Source organism: Nannospalax galili, unplaced genomic scaffold, assembly GCF_000622305.1.
Source record: "Nannospalax galili isolate Female #2095 unplaced genomic scaffold, S.galili_v1.0 scaffold56, whole genome shotgun sequence".
In the NCBI taxonomy this organism is placed as follows: domain Eukaryota; kingdom Metazoa; phylum Chordata; class Mammalia; order Rodentia; family Spalacidae; genus Nannospalax; species Nannospalax galili.
This window is the reverse complement of record NW_008340065.1, coordinates 358,507-378,777: the sequence shown is the minus strand read 5'-3', so window position 1 is coordinate 378,777 and position 20,271 is coordinate 358,507.

Genomic DNA, 20,271 nt, shown 5'->3' with positions numbered 1-20,271 from the left:
TTTTAATTAAACAATTTATTATAATCATAAGTAAACCTGATGCAACACCAATGAAGGAAAATGAGAGAGGAGTGCTGACACTAGGACTGAGCGTCTTTCTTTTCATTTTTCTTCCTGTTTTTCTATTGCCAACCACTTGAAGAAACCATGGTCTGGGCTTAAATAATTAAGGAAAAAAATTTTAAGACATAGAGAAAATTCAGACTGCATAAAGACAGCAGTTTAATCTGGTAGTAGGCTGCGCAAATAAATGTGCCTGGGTAGAGTGGGCATGTAGAACATGTGTTTCCAAGGCAAAAATAAATAACAAGCATCTTGGCACTTTCTAAAACATTGTTCCATTTCAAGGTCATGAGGATAAGATGTTCTCACCTCTCTTGCCAGGGCATATTTCTTTTTTGATCCTAAAGATGCTTACAAGAAGGCATTAATATTCTTCAGTTACTTCAGACCAAGTTTTTAAAAGAATAATTCTTCAATTCTGTAGATTATTAATATCTAAAGGAAATGATGTTTGGCAGCATGAATGATGACAGTAGTAAAGTGTCCAGTTTTAATGGTTCATTCATTTGTTTACTCATTCTGTAACTACTGAACACTTCCTTTATGCTTAGGGTGATGCCAGGTGCTGGGCCTATTCCCTACCCTCACGGAACTTACAATAAATAAGTGTTCAGTGGACAGAGATAATTATTCCAGAGGTCAAGGTCAAGGAGGGTGATATGAATTCAATCAGTTGAGAGCACCTTGGAGTGCTACTCATGTGGAATGTGGACTTAAGAAAAATGGAGAGAGAATTAAACAAGTTTTAACTGACGAATTTCAATTTCAAGCTATCTGGGACACCAACACTATTTTCCTAAAATTAACCTTGACTTTGTGAACCAAGAAATCCTCTCCCATTTGGCTCTGATTCTTAGGCAGCAAAATTAAACCTCTTTCAAATGCAGAAGTTCTTTTCTTTCTCATTTCTCATTCAGAGAAGATGGTTCAAAATACAGTAGACAGAATATTCTATGTAACACAATGGCCCAGAAATTAGATATGCCCAAATCTCCAGAAAAGGGTGTATTTTTTGTAAGAAAGAACTCAATTGTAAAGATGTGCTATATGGAGAGAAGATTCTGAATGGGTCATATAAACCCTGACATTTTTAATGAAATTGCCTCCCATAATCTGGATAAGAGAGGTTCTGAAGGAAGATTTGCCAAGTTCCTGTATACACAAGATCTCACACAGATATTCTAAATCTCTCTAGCAAGATTATCATCTATCTATCCATCTGTCTATCTACCACCTATCTATCTATCTATCTATCTATCTATCTATCATCTATAATCTATCTATCATCTATCTATATATCTATGAAATTTATTAAAATGGAGACAGGAAGATGCAACCACTTACTAAGAAAGTAAGGCATTTACCATCTCTTCCCAAGTAGGATGTTTAAATCAGATGGTACATTCCAAACTCTTCTCTAACATTTCCCATTGTTTCAGCCCTTCTTTTCTCTCATGGCTTCCTGACGAGTGCATGGTCTTAAAGCTGGATCCCGAGATAACCAGTACCGATGTTTTCCTTTTCATTGACAGAACCAGATTTTGCTATCCTTTCTACCAAAGCGGCTTAAGACTGCTTTATGCATATGCCTAGTAACACCCACTATGACAAACTCACTCAATGGTCGCAAAATTATTCACTGTCGATTCACGAGCACTTGACAAATGGTTTATACTAGAAATACAGATGAATTAAACTCATGTCTAGGTATAACAGATTTAGTGGATCTAGAGGAATAAAAATAAGAATAAAAATCTACTACTCAGAAGATGGCTTCTGCAGCTACAATGAGTTTGATTCTAATGTTCAGAAAATTCAAAGTGAGAATATGAATATATAACCATAAACATTAAGTCATGTCACAAAATTTAATGTTAGCTTTTTAAATGTGTTGTTGAAAATTACTAAGGAAAGAAAAACATCTACAACACATCGTTAAAGTAAAAAAAAAAAGGATTATGAAACAGCATAGGAAGTAGGATACCAAACAAATATACATTGAACAAGAAGATGAGGTAGATATGTGCCAGTGTTGACAGTGGCCATCACATGGAGGAAGAACTGGGGCAATATTTATTTTATTCTTTGTTCATTTTTGGATTATATTGTTTTTAATATCTGAAAAGTCCTATTTCTCCCATGTGTCACTTAAATTGTTATAAATCTAATTAATGAGCCAGTGAGTTCTACAACCATCACAGAATTTCTTCAAAGGTGTGATAAACCAGAAACAGTCAATGGTCTTAAAGGTTCTTCTAATGAACACTGTAAGGGTCAGAAGCCAGAGGCAACAGGCAGGGCAGTAAAATGATGGAGCCCACAAACACAATGATTACTTCAGTGATGCTGAGAAGTTAGTTCATCTGTCCTGATACCAACAGGTAAGAAATCTGACAGTGACTCCAAGATCACTTAGTCTGTGATGACGTGTACACTAGGAAATGAGAAAGGGAGAACTTGATTATTTTTTCATACAAAAGGTTATTCATTAATAAAGAGCCATCGTTAGGTCTGATCTCGTTCCTGCTCTTCATTGTGCAGAGGGAGTATGATTCCGGATAGATGGGGAATGTCTAAATGCCCTTTGTTTTATGAAAAGCATTGGCAATAGTAGATAATAGTTTTGTTTCTTTAATATCCTCATGTTCCAAATTCACATTAAGTTCCATTAAGTTCCAAATTTAATTTTTTTTAATTTACTGTTATGGGCTGGAGAGATGGCTCAGTAGTTAAGAGCACTGGCTGCTCTTTCAGAGGACCCAGGTTCTATTCCCAGAACACACATGGCTGCTAACAACCATCTGAAATTCCAGGTCCAGGGGATCCAAAACTCTCTAAACAATAAATAAATAATAATTAATTAATTAAATAAATTTTAATTTTGTTTATGTGGTTGGTGTGTGTGTGTGTGTGTGTGTGTGTGTGTGTGTGTGTGTATGCATGTGCATTCAGGTACCCACAGAAGAGAGAAGAGAATCAGATTCCCTAGAGCTGGAGGTATAGGCCACCCAACATAGGTGCTGGGATCAAAATTCCAGTCCTCTGCAAGAACAACAAGTGCTATTAAACCACTGAACCATCTCTCCAGCCTCTAATTTCTAAATTTGAAATTATTTGTACTAGCCTCAGTAATTCTAATGTGTAGATTTCTAATTAATGCAGGATGGGTATCTGTTTACACACGGTTTTCCACAGTAAGACTTGCAAACCTGAGGTCCTTAGGCAGAATGTATCCTGTAAATGAATTCTATATGCTTACAAATGGGAAATGCCTCTTCATTTGGCTCACATCCCCACAAGGCAACACGGTGTTATAACTGAAGTCCCCGTTTGTCTTCTGATGGTGCCTGGGGTATCTACTTTGTCACAATGGGCCATGTAACTTGATTTAGTCACTTTCATTATTCGCCTGGCCCTTCTAAACATTTTAATCTGCCATTTTGGGGGAAAACACACTAATACCCAGTTTTTAGGAGTGAACTTCAGGGTTTCATAGAAGAGAAGATTGGTCCAGTGGGGTTGGAGAAAAACTAGTCCCAAGTTTTCTTTGCATGGCAACTTCCTAGTATTTGGTTCCATAGCATGGCATCAATGTTCTAGCAATGGCCTTTTAGGATTAGCTGATAGTCAGGGCTGGAAAACAAGCCAAACACAAAGAGACCCTAAAGGCCCAACCCCAAGGATGTATAACAAACCCCAACTGCTCTGTCAGTCCTTCCCTCTCCACTACCCTCCCTAGGCCTGCTTAAGGAACGCTTCACTTAAATACTCTCCTGTCTTGGCTTTTTCCTTCCATAATCACTCGGATCATAACAATGAAATGAGAAAGCATCAAGAATTTTAAACACCCCAGTCTGTAATAGGATTAGAGCATCTGTAAGGTGTAAAAACTGATTTCATTGTTTCCTATAAACTGGCTCCTTCCTCCCCAGAATGGGCCTGGGTCGAGATGTAGAAAGCAACTTTTTAAACAGCACACATTAAATCTGACAAACATCTGGTCAATCAAATTTACAGCAATACATAGGGTCTAATAAAGGTTTATTTCTTCTTGAAGAACAAATTTAAAAGATTTTTTTAAAAAGGCTTTTATACATAAAAAGAAAACTAGGCCTGTATTTCTTGGCCCCAGTTGATTTCAAATGCTCTGTGCTCTGCCAAGAACTGACCACAAATGGTTCCATTTCCTCAATGCAGCAGCAAGGGAGACAAGTGGCCAAGCTCAGAGGCCAGCAGTGAGCCTGCATTACCCAGGCAGCTTGGAAACATGCCCAAGAGGGCACACAGAGTGCTGAGTGGGGTTCACTGGGCTGGACAGTGGGACAGGCCAAGATGGCAGCTGGGAGTCCAGGGAGGCCAGAGTCACACTTCGTTTGTCATCACTGCCATCCCTCTGCATAGCATGAAACAGGAGATCTCTCTTTAACCCACGAGAGATTCAAGTTCCAGAGCAGGACGTTTACCCCACAGCTTACCTATAAGTCAGCCTCACACACACTGGCACCAAATGCTCTTTAACAAGTCCTACAGTAGCCCCTAGACTAGCCAAAGCATAATGAGGAAGAGATATTTTGAAACGTTCGTCCTTTATGTTGTTGTTGCTTGCTTGCTTTGGAACAGGGTCTCTATTTATGTGGTGCTTGAGACGAAACTCAGGGCTTCATCATGCTAGGCAAGCACTGGACCAACTGAGCCACATTCCCAGCCCCTGAAATAATAAACCAGTTAATCATTTCCCTTCTGTGGATTTGTCGCACCACCCATTAAACAAATGGGCACCCCTACAAGGGAAAGAAAGACAGGCAAAAGCTCTTCTTGGTGGAGCCAAGTTTGGGGTACCCAAATTGTCAACCAAGAGTGCATGGTATTACAAGTAAGTAGCTTTCTTGCCCCTCAGTCGACCCCTTCTGAAAGATGGTTGCATATTGTTTCTGAGAGAACTCATAACAAGAAGGAAATTCCAGATGCTCATAGTTGGTGTCCACCAATTTTTATCTCTTTGGGCTGCTCTCTTCTCCCCCAGTCCCAGACAGAAAACCTGAAGGCATTCCCAGAACAGTGACTTACATAAAATGTTTGCCCTGGCTCTACTTATGCAGAGAGTCCAAACTAAGAAGCCAGGGTAGCTGTAGCAGCTTCTCCCTTAACCTCTTCTATACCAATTTTAAATGTTTTCTGATACATCTTAGACCTGAATCCTCAGCTCCTTTCAGAATAACCAGCAAAACAATAAACGGTAATTTCATAAGACAAAGATGGGTGGATTAGAATCAACACAGAAGTCGGATTCTTCCACATTTTCAATATGAAAGGTTGGCATGGAATAAACTTCAAATTTCTTGATTTGTCATGATAAAAAATCTTACCATCTGAAGGACTCTTAGGGCAAATGCAGAGGAAAAGATGCTCGCCACAGAAATGGGAGTAAGAGGTACCCCGCCTTGCACTGTAGCAAACACAGCTCAAGCCGCATCCCAACAAAAATTACTCCATGGTTAATCCTTCTATAATACCCTCTGCACCTTAAAAAAAAATTACTGAGTCTCAGTGGCCCCATAAAGTTCCAGGGCAATTCTCCATCAGGAATTAGTTCTTTTTTAAAGGTCGGCCTACTCGTACAGACTGAAGAATAGAGGCAAGTACCAGGAGTCATCTGAGTCCCATATGGTTCCACTCTACCTCTGAAAGTTGACATCAGGTTTCTTGCCGTGCTTCTGCTGAGAGGCCCACTCCATGTCCAACTGAAAGACACTCAAGTCTCATTTATGCTAATGAGACTCTTTATTGGCCCAACAAAACGGAAAGGACTTGAAAGCTTGATATTTCCAGCCAGTGGTTTTCAAATAAAGACAATGAATAACAGTTAGCATGGAGCTTGGGGACAACCTCCACGGACCCCGTTTTTGTCCTAAGGGTGCAAATAGTAGAAATTTCAAGAGTCAAGCTTTGAGATCTACACAAGGCTCAGAAGAGGCCCTGAACTCTCTCCGTAGGTGTCGCTGTGGACCTATCCCGGACCGAGTGGAACATTCTGTATCTTTAAGAGGAAAGGCAGCTAGGCAAGAGTGACTACCTGAAAATTAAAGATGTCAGTCTGTCTTCATACATCAAACTAATTTGAAAGGGCTTTAATTTTCTTAAAGGATAAAAAAAGGTTTCTTTGCTAGATTAAACTTGCGATTGTCATTCATACATTGTTTATCAGGTAGTCATCTCTTCGCTCGGTATTTTTTTGTTTTTGATTTTGTATACTAGTTAGCGGTGAAGACTTGTCTGCGTGTATCAGAAGGAATAAAGAGAGAAACGTCCTTAACTGTCAGTTTTAATAAGAGGAGTCAACATGCCTCTATTCAGGTTAAATATTGTCCTGTCACTTTTCAATAGAGTCAACAGATTTTTTTTTAAAGAAAAGTCAAAAGCACTGTTGTCTGCAAAAAAAAAAAAAAAGAAAAGAAAAGAAAAGAAAAAAGAAAGAAAGAAAAGAAAGAAGAGAAAAAACCATCCTTGTCATAGAATGTCAAAGCCCTTCTTTATTTGGGGAGGGGCGTGGAGGTAGGACAGAAAAATCTTTTGTAAAATGTGAAAAAAATTACCAGTCATAATTGGCGCTGACATAAAAAGGGTGTTTTTTTGTTAGAAAAACAAAGAAAATCTCTAATTTAATAATCACCTGCAAAGTGTTATTGTGATGGGAACAAAAAAAAAACACACACAATCAAAGTCATCTTTTTAAAGCAACTACACTGTTTTCGACAGTCACAGCACTTCTAGCAACTCACGCGTAAAGTAACAGCGTGCAGAGTGGGAGAAAAGAAGTCCAAACTCCTCAAGCAAAGTTTCCTGGAAGCTTCCAGGAAGGAAATGCAAATGGCCATTATGTTCAAAATAAATCAAACGAGTTTTTGCTTTCTTTAATCCCAAATATATTCCTGTAAACTGGTGTGCTCTTGGATTAAATTACAGAGACATCTCCCTTCATGGGAGGATGGAAGGGTTAAAGACAAACATTTCAGAAAAAGACGGACTGGAGAGCATTGGGCATTGTGACACCAATTTGTAAAAGAGACTACCAGAATCAAGTCATTTTGTTTTCTCTTTCAGCTGTCTGCTGATTTGTTAAAACTGTGAACTCTACTTGGAGTTTTCACGACCCCATGTTTCTATTCGTAGTGATCATTGTAATTTTAGAAATTATTCGAAACATGAATGAAAGTATTTCTATTTAGTAACTATCTCCACAGTTAGGTCAGTGAGGGAAAACTGTGTACAGCTCTCTAAGTCAAATCTGATGCTGTCAAACCAAATGGGATCAACGTTTCTGAAAATGGCCAGGGAGGCCAATTCAAACTTTCAATGCTTACCTGTTATTAACACGTTGGTGAGAAAAGAACGCTCCAGAGGTAGACACAGGAACATAGGCGTGCAATATCAGATTTCAGGAGATTGAGACAGAAGAATCATGAATTTGAGGTCATCCTGGGTAATATAATGACTTTGGACAGTGTGAGTTACAGAGCAAGACCCTGTCTCATGAAACAAACACTCAAAAGACTGCTACCTTTTTAAAAGTTTCACCAAGGCTTAATAGGCCCTTTGAATGACTGGCTTGCCAACAAAGAAAGATCAGATTTGGGTAAATCTGTTGGAACAAACATACAAACCCAACAGCAACAAACTGTCTTTGTTTGGGGTGACCACTGTGCCTTGATTCATCCAAGAAATTCCAGGTTGATTCGTGTAGTCCTTGTATTCCATTTGTCTTAGGGTTTGTATCTTATTTATGAAGTATTATTAGTCATAGTTATATTTTAAAACAAGCATTTTGTACTTTGAGCTTGAGCTGTGATTTTGTATAGTTGCTGTTAAGAAGAATGTATGTGGTAGAATTCTCGCTTTCACACACAGTTACATCAAAAGATAGCCAATGTTAGACCTTATCTTTGCTACAGACCTTTTCTGGGGGCAATTCATACTTTTTCTCCTCCCGAAGACAACCTGCAAGACCCAGTTAAAATGAACACTTATGGAGCGCTAACCCCTGTGGTTGGCGGCGTTGATGAAAGAAGAATGTACCTTCTCTGTCTTCTTATGCCACACTCTGCGCTATAAACCACACAAAGGTGTGGGATTCACTGAAGCAGGAATTTACAAGTCCTTTGCATCCCTGATGTCTGATTTTATGCTTTAGTAGGTGTATGGCTAGGAATCTACAACTATTTGCCTTTTCTTTGAAACGAGACTCCTTAGGCAGCATTGGGCTCAAAATCACAAGAAGAGACATTTAAATAAAAAAAAATGCAAACAGGTGAAAGTGTGGCTAGAGTATAAAACTTAGAAAGGAGATCAACAGTGGGTAATATTACGTGATGAGGAAGGATGGAATACAGGAAAAATGGCATGAGTCATGAAAGAAGTTATAAAGCCATTTTTTTTCTAATCTCAACTCCATCAAATTTTTTTCATGGTGGGTCAGTGCATTCAGCATTCTGAGTATTGAAGTAGTAAGAACCATAGCTACAAAATAATAAATAAACAAAGGCCTAAGCAGAACTCTGTGGCTTCGGAAAGGCCATTCTCACTATACAGAAATTCACTGAGATGCAGAGTTTGGGACTGGGCAAGTGCCTGAGTTGTTTCCTTAAACCAGCTGTGTGATAGTTTTACTTGTGAGTTAATTAGAATAAAGTGATTTTATCTGGAAAAAGAACAGACAAAATTTAATTTATGAATTTCTTCTTTTTAAGAAAGTTAAACATGATACAAGTTTGTAACTCAAACCAAATAATATTAACATTTGTCGGCCACCATGGAGGAGTCACAGGAGAATGACACAGGCTGAAAAAGCCTTGTCTCATGTATGTAATCTAAGAAGACCAGAAAGAAGGGCTGGAGAGATGGCTCATAGGTTAAGAGCATTGACTGCTCTTGCAAAGGACCTGGGTTCGATTCCCAGCACCCTCATGGCAGCTACGAACTGTCCTTAACTCCAGTTCCAGGAGTTACTGTCCTTAAGCCCTCTTCTGACCTCCGTGGCATTGCACAACGTGGGTGTACTCACATACATGCAGGTAATACATTCATACACATAAAATAAAAGTAATACATAAAATATTTTTTAAAAGACCAGAAAGAGATGAATTCTCCAACACGGCTGCCAATGGCGCTTGTTCAAATAATTCTATCTTGACTTTTCATTTAGATCAAATGAAGGATCTTTTAGGTCAGCTTCATTCATTTAAAATTTTTACAAAAGCAGATACTGAGATTCATCTTATATATTCAAAATTAAACTAACTAAAGGACAGGGAATTTGTGACTATATGGACCTAAAAATAAGTTTTGAAACATAAAGAGCAGCATAACTAGGTGATTTTTCTTGAAGGCTATTAAAACTTTTTTTAAATCAATTGGGTTTCAGATTTGAAACTTTATAAATGAAAGTAGGTGTTTTACAGTGGTAAGCATGTTGTAAATAAACAGTCACCTTGGATTTTGGTTGCATTTTCTTCAAAGCTAGAAACCTTTAAGTAGGGTTCAACAAAGGAACACCAAGGACTGGCGAGATGGCTTAGCAGATACAGGTACCTGCCACCACATCTGAAGACCTGGGTTCAGTCCCCAGAACTCACACAGTGAAAGGCAAAGACCAACCTCTGTAAGTTGTCCTCTGACCTCCATACAAGGTGCCGATGCACATACATATACAAAATAAGTAAATAGGTAGGTAGGTAGATAGATGATGGATAGATGATAGATAGATACATAGATACATGATAGATACATACATACATACATACATACATACATACATAGATGATAGATAGATACATACATACATACATAGATAAATACATACATAGATAAATTTTTTTAAGAAAAAGAACACCCAAAACCTATAGCATGAGGGATTCAATGAGGTATAATTAAGGAAAATATGTAGAAGTATACACTGAAATTTATCCCCAAAAAGAAAGATAACTTGAACATTTTAAAAGACCAGCACGCAGACGATGAATGATGTTTCATTTTGAAAGTCTCTAGGTATGCCTTAGAATATCTTAAATTGTGGAAAGAAGAGTTTGATGGAACTGCTCTTTGAAAGTTACATAAAGTCACACTTTCACTGGGATAAGTAAATACTGAGAAAGTCTATGATTTTTTTTTTTTGGCTTTATCTTCATTTGGCAAAATATTCACAGGAGGTATAAATGGACAGAGAATTCTTTGTTTTGTCTTCTAACATTTTGGGTCAGTTCCCTCGATGAAAGTAATGTTATTATCTGTGATAATATTTTGCCTGAAATATACGTATATTTCAATATAAAAGGGAAATTAATTAAAACGCTTAACATTTTAAAAACATATCACATGTTCTGATTTTCAGTCTTTAAAGTATCCTAACTTGGAACACAAACTGTGTGGCCCCTTGATGTTGGGGATTGTCACCAAATAATGACCAGGAAGCCAGATTTCTGAAAAGGTGCCCCTCTTCAAAGTGGGACATCTTCCCTTCACAACCATATGCCCACAGACATTCCCTTCTGGGCCACGTTAGTGCAAGGCCACACTTTCCACCCTTCCTTCAAACATGGTTTTCAGCAAGTATTGACAAACTGATGACTGGGACAAGCTGAGGAAGGCCGAGAGGACATATCAGCTACCATATTTGAATGCTCTGACCATTGGTGCACCGGGCCTAGCTCTGGACAGAGCAGTGGCTCATACATGTCATTGGGGGTCTGTTAGTTCACAGGGATGATGAACAACAGCACTTGGGCCACAGCTGTTTCCACTTCTGCCTCTTTGTTTTCGCAATTCTTGGTCAGATGTACCCATAGCTCTGGAATGAACAGTTCCATTTTCTTCTGCAAATGGTCAGAGGAGGATTTAATTGTCTGTCCACCCTTTTGCCCATTTATAGCTTTTCTTTCTAACTGTCTGAATAGACCAATGGCAAGTTTAATTTCAACACTAAGTACAGAGGCAGCAACTGGCACCAACCAATCCACCAACTCCTTCAATTGTGCAAGGCCTATAGCAGACCTCCTACCCATCACTCACTAAGGGTCTACCTCTGTGCTTCAATGTTCAAGCATCACCCTGATTCCTCCAACCCAGGTAGTTTCAGGATTTGGTTTTATGAGTCACCTGACAGATTCAAACACTGAATTTGATAGCCACATTAATGTTTCAAAATCACTTTCAAATGATATCTGGCAAATTGAAATAGAAACAACTGAAGAAAATATAGAAGGAAAAAAAAACCAAAAAATTCCATTCCTTTCTTCCTCAGCAAGATATTTCATTCCTTTCTAGGGACCACGATCGAAAGGAAAGCTCTCTACCTCCCTTACTGGGACCAAGTCACAAGCCAATTCATTTCCTTTCCTATTATTTATTTATTCTTAAAATTATATTTATATATAGATGTCTGTGTGGCGGTATATACACAAGAATGCAGACACCTGCAGAGGCCAGGGGCATTGATCCCCTGGAACTGGAGTTATAGGTGGTTGAGAACTGCCCAACATGGGTGCTGGGAACCAAGCTCTGGTCCTCTGCAAGAGGAGTATGTGCCATTAACTGCTGAGCAATCTCTCCAGCCCCCTTTCCTACTTTTTGTCTTAATCTTGGCATACTTGATCAGCCAACCCACTCATTCAGGGAGGCACCGTAGGGAGACAGTGGTCATCTTCCTGCAGGCCCCTGATCCAAAATTTTCTCAGGCATTGAAAGATAATACACAGAAGATTTCTAAACCGTCTCCTCTTTGCCTTGACCCATATTCACGCATTGCCAATTCTGCCAGATCCCTAAAGCCTGGAGGTTGTGGAGTAGTCTGGGCATGTGTGCTGAATGGACATATTGCCAGTGACACTGTGGTCTCTCTTTGAGGTATCTATAACTCCATTTTCAATGATAGATAGGTATGTCTCACAAACCCAAAACAGAACAAAGGAAACAAACTTAACCTGCTTCCCTAGCCCTTAGTGGCAGTCATCCTGAGTAGAATTCAGAGAGTATCACCATCTTGATTTTCAGTTGCCCTGAAGCTGATTACAAAAATGTCTGCGGGACCAACAAGATAGCTCAGCAGGTAAAGTGCTTAATGCCAAGCCTGATGACCTGAACTCAGTCTCTGGGACCCACATGGTGAAAGGAGAGAATCAACTCCCAAAAGTTGTCCTCTGACTTCTGGTAAGTGCACCCACATGCACACACACACACACACACACACACACACACACACACTCACACAGACACACATACACACACAAATAAAAATTTAAATATATGTAATTAAAAGAAAGATAATGCCTGGGCATTGCACCAGCTTAAAGAGCAATATTGATGCCATTTCTACAGATTAACAATTAGCAGTTTCTCCCTAAGACATGAACACCATACAAGCTATTCAAAGCTATTCACAGCTTCAAAGCATGGGTCTGTGAAGGCCCCCACATACTTGGTTCATTTTAGTTATTTCAATTTGCTTCAGGGGAAAAAAGGGAGGGAAAAAATTCCACAAAGCTGACATTCTAAAGTTTCCAGGATGCGGGAGCTATTTAATCATTTTGTGTGTTACCGGGCCTTCTCCACAGCCTCTTTTTCCTATGGTTTCTGTTCCTCTGCTGCTCATTAACACCTCCCCCAGAGAGTGGGCAGGAGAAGGGAAAAAGAGATAAAACTCAAATCAGACAATTTTATCAGTCAGCCTGTCAACAAGTTGAATATATTGAGAGCCCAGGGGGTGCACAGGCACATTTTTAGCAGCTCTGATAAAAGGTTTGGTGAGGGAAGGAGGTCAACAGTAATGGTAACATGAGGATTTTTTTTTTTTGATTATCAAGGGATTTTATTGATTCATGCCCTCCACATCTCCATTAGTGTAGGTAATCAAAAGTGGGACAAAAATAATTAAGCATCTCTAGAACTTTCTTAAAGAAGATACTCTATAAAATCCATCACTTTTATCCCTGGGCATTTGGGGACCTACTGGGCAGTTGTAATGGAAAACAAATAAATTAAATCTTTGGTTTGTCTAGATTCTTCAGATCATACTGAAAGGAAAAGGAAACGAATCCCAGCAGGTTTTCCAACTCCCAACAAGTTTGATCTTTCACTGTGATCCCAGCTTGGAGAGGGGCAGGTCCCTTGCAGAAGATGGATCTCAGTGAAGCACGGGGCAGATCACTGTCAGGGAAAGAGTCAGAGCCTCCCAAGAAAGGACTGAGCTGGCCTTGGACACAGCAAAGGTAACGGTGCACATTCAGCACTTTGCCAATGGCTTTGCACTGACCTCGGCTGTCTAGGTAGAGACCCAAGGCTCTCTGTTACATGCCTAGGACACTGCACATGATGCTTTGCCCTGTCTGAAGTTGAATTTAAAAGAAGCCACAGAGTCCATCCTCCCTCTCTGGAGGACTAGAATATACGTTCAAGAGCTTCAAGGCATTAGGAAATGTGATTTATTATTTTTTTTCCTACAGTACAGTGGTAATGGAGGCAACGGAAAACTATTGGGAGGGTGCTGTTGCTCAAACACTCTGTCTTCTTGGTACTGGAGTTCCTGACAGTTTATAAGACTCTGAAGTTTTCTCTGCCAGTCTGACAAGACCCTGCTGCCCACATTTCCCAAGCTTCTCCGCCCACTAGTTTTCCACCAGGACTAAGCCCCACAGCAGGCAAGAGTGGAAAACGGGTGGAGGAAGACATCGGAGTATTTCTCCCCTTCCTCTTCCTTAAGCTGTCCTTCCAGAAGCTTCTTTCCCCCATTACCTCTCCAACATCATTCCAATGTCATCAGCTTTTACTGTGGTTCTAACTGCCACAACCCTAGACCTTGTATAACAACACCTCCTCCCTCTGTCCCTTGGCCAAGCAATGACAGTAATTTTGTGCTGTTGTAATCTCGACATGGAGTCATCACTCTCCATACTTTTCCATCTCCCAACAACAATGAAAATGAAGGTGCATCAAATTTGCTCCCCTCTAAATACAAACATACAAACAAACATGGTTTCTGCTTTCCTGGTTAGAAGCACACACACCCACATGGAGAGCCAGTATTACAACCAACTCCCTCATGGTCTTTTTCATAGACTTAGAGTTGGATCGTTCTTTGCTGAGGGAGGGAGGATGTCCTATGCACTGTGGATAATTTAGCAGCAACCCTGACCTTTACTGAGCAGATTCTAATAGCACTTCCACCATCAAAAATGTCCCCAGATATTGCAAAATGTTTCCCAGGAGAAGGAAACATTTTCCCCAGCTGAAAACGAATGCTGTAGAAATGAAATACTCAAGAGCTGGGTACATTTCCTTCAGCAGCTCCTCCCTCCATGCCTCCTTACTGACTGCAACTTAGGGACCCAGATAGCAAGAACAATGATAAATAACCCATGGAGGTGCTTCTATCTTCTGCTGGCCAGGGAATCCCAAGAGGATGGGTGAATGGATCACTCTAATGGAATTTGTGAGTCCCAGAACCATTACCCGCTAGACTTGGGTGTCCTTTCAGAATGCTTAGAAAACATGGAGGCTACAGTCTTAAGGTAGAAAAGAAAAACAGGGTTCTTCTTGATGATCCATACCTCCTCATGCCTGCATTTTCAAGTGCAAACCAACCAACCACATGCATCAGTCTCTTCCTCCCAACCGCTGAAGGGGACATTGCCATCTGACTGTCACGTCATTCAGGAAGGGCAAAAAGGTATTGCCTGCACCTTCTATATAGCATGCCAGCCTGGTTCCTTATAGCCTGGAGGTAGCACTGTGGTTTAATTAAATATCAACCCCCAGGTATTACATTTCAAATGCAAATAACTTTGGTAATGTAATATTGTGGCTGAGACTTTTAAACTCAAGGAAATCAAGAAAATCAAGTTATGGTTGCTCCTAGAATTAACATTCCTCTACACATTCCTTGGGCACTGGGCTTGCTTTGTGTTGCTACCATCAGATACATACATACATATATACACACACACACACACACACACACACACACACACACAGATGCACTACATCCCAAAATGATTGGACATTTACCAGACAGACTGGAGAAGTCTTGCCCCCAAGATGTTGGCACTCTCCCTGTTAAAATGAATGTTGTTTAACCTGGACTTCCGGCCCCTAAGTTTAGCTGTGGCCAGAGCTAGTAATAACAGGTGGGGTAGGGACTTATACTTGCTCAGCCACACTGTTGGCCAATGCCAGTGATTCCATGTCTCTCATTAGTCCTTAGTTTCCCAAACCATTAAAAAAAAAAATCAATCACTTCCTTTTACATGACTCCATTTGTGGTACATGGAAGCCATTTTATCATGAATGCTCACAAAAAATAAGCAAAATACAAATGCAAAATACTTAAAAGATTAAGCAGCTCAGTTCTGGTGCTTTCTTCTCAGGACTGGTAAGATAGTTCCAGAAAGACAAAGAAAAACCAAACCCTAGATTCTCAGCCCACAGTAAATGACTCAAGAAAGCAGGTCCCTCCTCAATCATGCCTCTCATTACAGAACTGAAGGAAGTTGGAAACATCAAATAATTGGGAAAGAAGCTTAAATTTAGATACCTTGAGATGACTTCCTCACTTACCCAAGTACCTGTAGAACTAGGTTTTGCATACTATGTGCATATTTATGTGTATGTGTGTGTGCGCATGCATATGCGTGTACATGCATGTGGAAGGCAGAGGATAACACTGGGTATGTTCTTCAAAAGACAGGATTTCTTACGGAACCTGGAGTGAGCCAGTTCCTACACTGGCCAACAGGACCCGGATTCTCCCTCTACCTTCAAGACCTTCCCAGTCCTGGGATTAGAGGTGTGTGCTACCACATCTATCTTTTACATGTGGGTGCCTAGGATCCAAACTCAGGTCCTCTTGCTTGTGCAGCAAATATTTTACCAACTGAGCTATCTCCCCAGCCCTGGCCTTGCATTTTTTAAGAGAGAAGTTCAAAGAGTTTTCTAGTGCACTGATTATCTGAATACCTCCCAATCAGATTATTTGGGAAATAACCACACATAGAATAAACAGCTTCAAAAGAATATTTACCTTATGAGTCAAATTGTGATCAAAGTGAACAGTGAACTGACAATGAGGGAAATGCTAAGACTTAAATTCTCCGGAGCGGCTGAATCCCAGAAGTCTATATTGTCCTGAAGATGCTCCACTCCTGGGCCTCAGAACAGCTCGAGCTCCATAGTACCTCTTATATGGAGTCAACATAGCTCTTCTCTCTCCTGCTGAGAGTTTGAGATGCAGGTAGAAAAGGTAGAAGTTTCTGTCCAAATGTCCCTGCTTGCATCTCAGCTAAGCTAGGCAGCTTTAGGAAGTCACCTATACTCTCCATGAATGGTACAGAAGTGGACAAAGGGACTCACCAAGTGCAAGAAGAAATACTGTTGTTGCCTGCACCATACACACATTCATTTACTTCTTTAAAAGAATTTCCTCCTTGTTCTTAATAAAGGTTCATAACTGTTTCACAGTTGCACAAATAACATCAGGTAGGAAGTAAGAGAAAGAAAGAGAAGAAGAAAGAAAGAAAGAAAGAAAGAAAGAAAGAAAGAAAGAAGAGTCTAGAGAGTAAAGAAAGAAAGAAAGAAAGAAAGAAAGAAAGAAAGAAAGAAAGAAAAAGAGGGGGAGGGAGGGAGGGAAGGAAGGAAAGAAAAAGAAAGAAAGGAAGGAAGGAAAGAAAGAAAGATAAAATAGATCCAGAGATGGACAAATGCCAGGCGGGACTTGGTCTCTGCTACTGACCTAAAAGAATCACAGACTTTGTTCTAAGGCTTTCCAGCAGCACAGTCAAAGAGAAGAGACTTTATCATTCATATAGTCCCCAGTGTCCATAAAACGAACACAAAAAAGAAAAACCCAACCCGGCTACTCCTGATACTAACGTTAAGGAGAAATTTCTCCTATGGATTCCCATAAACTGCATATGACTAATATGCTGGTCACAACCCCAAATTTCTAATAATACAGAAGCTTAGAATAATGTTTCCTTATTCAAATATTTGCAGAAGGAAGCTGCCTAGAAACAGACTAGAAACACAGAGAAGTTACAAGCACTTCTGAGTGTGCCTTGGATCACTAACAAGTACGACTTCCATCATATTTAATCCAACTCACCCATTGTGAAGACCTGACAAACAATAGGACTTTAATGGCCTGCTTCTCACAGGGCTGAGAGCTCCCAAACTATATACAAAACGGTATTTGAAGATATTTAACAAGTAGGTTGATAACTGCTTCCATAGGTTCCGTTCGATTTTCCTAACTGTTAATCAAGAGCCCTTCCATCCCTGCATTCAAAAGCTGATTGGGTGGGATCTGGTCCTCTAGCAAGCTTAGGTGGTGTTTTGGTCTTTTGACAATATACAAAAATTACCAAGACAGAAGCAACTTAAGGAGAGAAGGGTTTATTCTGGCTCATAGTTCAAGGGAATTCAGTTCATTATAGCAAGGACAACAGATGTGGAAGCCAGAAGGCGTGGTGGCAGGAATGGGGTTAGGGGATACGGTGGGGCAGGAGGTGGTCACATTGTGTCTGCAGTCAGGAAGCAGAGAGTAAACAGAGAGTAGGGCCAGGCTGTAGAATGTCAAGCCTCACCTTCAGTGACCCCCTTCTTCCAGTGAGTCACCACCTCCTAAAGGTTCCACATGCTTCCCAAATAGTGCCACTAGCTAGGGACCAAGTATTCAAACATATAAGCTTCCAGGAGAACCTTCTACCTTCAAACTACATTGTCCTTGTCATTACAAATCACAGTAGCCAAGACTTTAAGTATACATTTGTGCCCTTAAAGAAGCATTTCTAGTACAACCCCACAAAGGATTCATTGTTCAGAGAACATGAGCAAGTATGTAACAAACATTTCCAAATTTCCCTAAAAACAAATCACAAAAATATCTGGCAATTTATGGTACCAAATGAGAATTTAAGAAAACTCCCATTTCCCTATTCCATAACTTTACTAACAATTATCTAAATTTGTAGTATATGGAAGTCTGGTAGCTTAAAAATGCTAATACCTAATTATTAGAAAATATATACGCATACACTTTCCATACTTGACAACCAAACTGTCATTGTATTCCTATTGTGAATGACTACAAGTCCTTGTTCATAACTAAATTCTTGCTAATCCAATGGAACATCACTTTTACTGTTAATATCACACACTGTCACTCAAAAGGAAATGATGAGCAGTCATGGGAAACTATCAGGCCCAAGGCAAATAGTTACATCCACTGTGCATATACAACTCTAAGGAGCACCATTTACACAGATGATAACCTATACAAATTAATATAGTTTGCAATCCCTACACAGAGACCCCAATTAAAAGCTACTCCATGGAGAATTCAGTAAGACTCCTTCTTTACATTTTACTCTTAGACATCAAACTCTTCTTTCTTAGTTCCACAAAGGCATCCCCCACCACAGACCCAACAAATCAATCCTCGTTACATATGATGTCAAGCCAGCAAAAAGTTGGGCAAATTAATCCTTGTAAAACACTATTCATTAGGATCTGAAAGACCCTTGTCCCATCCGTTCACCCAAAGGGCATTACATTAAAATGGCATGATCTCTTGTGACGTGCAAAAGTAGTTATTAATTTGCGCTCATTATCCTAAGATGTTTGCCAGTAGCCTTTGGATAGATCTCTGGTGTGCACATATGGTGTTTGACAGAGAAGATCCAGGGAGTTGTCAATGGATGCAGGTGACACCATTTAATCTGAACAACTCATCCATGGATGGAGTTTACTCGGGGCTTCGGAGGCAATTATTTAGCAGGCAAAACGGACAGGCTAGAAGTGGAGCTTTCAATTATCTGTTTCACCAAACATTCTCTTCTGCCTTACCCTGGTATTTCTGAAATGTTTTCCTTCAGACTGGCTCATGCCAAGGCCTAGACAGGCAAAGTAGTGTTGGTGTCCTGGATTACAGGAACCAACCAAGGAATGGGCACACATTCATTTTCCTCCTCTTCCTTTACTCTAGATATTGGACATCAATTCTGTGACCTGATTCCTGGAGTCTTTGTTGCCTTTCTGCCTTATCTCATTACCACCTTGAGTGACAAAGCAAAACCCATTCGCTTTAAGACTAGTCTATATTTCTGACAGCTTTTGCATTCTAAATATTACTATTTCTCCCCCTTTAAATTCCCTGCCATTATTTCTTCTTTGTGACAGAATAGTTGGTATTGACCCGTAAAAGAGTGTAGCATGAACCCAATTTTTCAAGAACTGCTCCAAACAGATTGGATTAAATCTTGCAATTAGCCCACCATTTGCATCTCTCAACAGGAAATTCATTGTTGGAACCACAACTTCAGTGGACTCGGCAGAATAAGCTATTGTTGAAGTAATTCCTGTAAAAGGTCATATATTTAAACCCTTCAATTTTTTTTGACAACCTCTCAGAAATGAGTGATACAGTTGCTCCAGTGTCCAAAAAAGCAATAACGTCCATACCACTTTTCTTTATAGGCAGGGTGGGATATTATTACCCCGTTCATCACAGACTGTTCTGGTTATAAAGTATGTTTCTTGATATCTGAGAGACCTTTTCCTTTCACAGCCTTGATAAAAGCTGACGGTCTCTTGAGTTGGGTGTCAGCCAAGCAGTTTTCTCGTAAGACATTAACTTCTTCAGTGTCTCCAGAACAATGGTGACATTTAGCAGATTCTACAGAATTCCATCTCCCTAAAGGAGAGAGTGAGGGGACTAGTTTAAGATTTCTGTTCATTCAGATCTGGAGTCATTCCATGGTCCTACTAGAAGCAGGGGATGGACTTATGGGTCAAACACAAAAGGCCAGGAGGTAAATTCGTATGTGTAGAAGGTAGGAGGTAAATTTGTATGTGTAGAAGGAGAAGATGAGAAGCTGAGGTGAAGTCCTATGTGCCAAACTATAAACTGTTTATGAGACATTAGAACTCAGCTTTACAAACCACCATTGTCCAAGTGAAAGAAACATGTGGCAGAATTCAGGTTTGGGCTGCCATTTTGAATCCCAGGGTCAACTGACTTCTGTAGAGCCTTGTTTTTAAAATGAACGTACTCTGTGGATCCTACAGTTTTCAAAATATAATATAGTTTTTTTCCAGCCTAAGTATCTGATTTTTGTCTTCCTGACAGCTCTGGCCCATTAGTGTTAGTTTCATTCTTTGACAATGTCT